Source organism: Plasmodium relictum (genome assembly GCF_900005765.1).
Source record: "Plasmodium relictum strain SGS1 genome assembly, contig: PRELSG_99_v1_6, whole genome shotgun sequence".
In the NCBI taxonomy this organism is placed as follows: domain Eukaryota; phylum Apicomplexa; class Aconoidasida; order Haemosporida; family Plasmodiidae; genus Plasmodium; species Plasmodium relictum.
In genome coordinates this window covers 15,236-15,895 of record NW_021628804.1, presented here as the reverse complement: position 1 = coordinate 15,895, position 660 = coordinate 15,236, and positions in this window count along the sequence as shown.

The window sequence follows — 660 nt, the reverse complement described above, 5'->3', positions numbered from 1 at the left end:
AATTCAGATGATCTTCATGATACTATATTTTATTATTGTCATACCTATTCTTTTGATTTTTCTAATATTTCACTATATCTTTTAATCGCTTTTGCACTTTTAATTATCTTTATGATTATTTATATGGTAAAGAACACTATCTAAAAATACACATTATTCAATTTCTTATAGTCATTTATTTTAATTAAAACATATTCATATATAAATATATATTTCATAATTTTTTGTTTTTTATATGCATTATAGCATTTTCCTAGAAGATTACCATTTGGAAGTAATTTATTTGGTAGAAGAAGAAATAGGAATGTATTGGGAAAATCAAAATTAAAGGAGGAATCAGATGAAGGATCAGGATTTCATGAAGAATCACATAAAGAATCAGAATTATTAGAGGATTCACATATTGAATCACAATTATCTTTGAGACCGTATGATGCATCGGCATTTTATGTGAAACCTAGTGAAGAATTAGAGTTATATGATGAAGTTTTTGGATCCAAAGAAAATTTGCTTCTTTGATCTTTTAATTGCTTTTAGAGCATTTTAAAAATCCATTTAATAAAAAGTATATATAGAAACCTATAATAATTTATTTATTCTAATGGTACTTATTTTAGATAATTATATCTTATTTATATGATTATGTGAACAATATAAAGT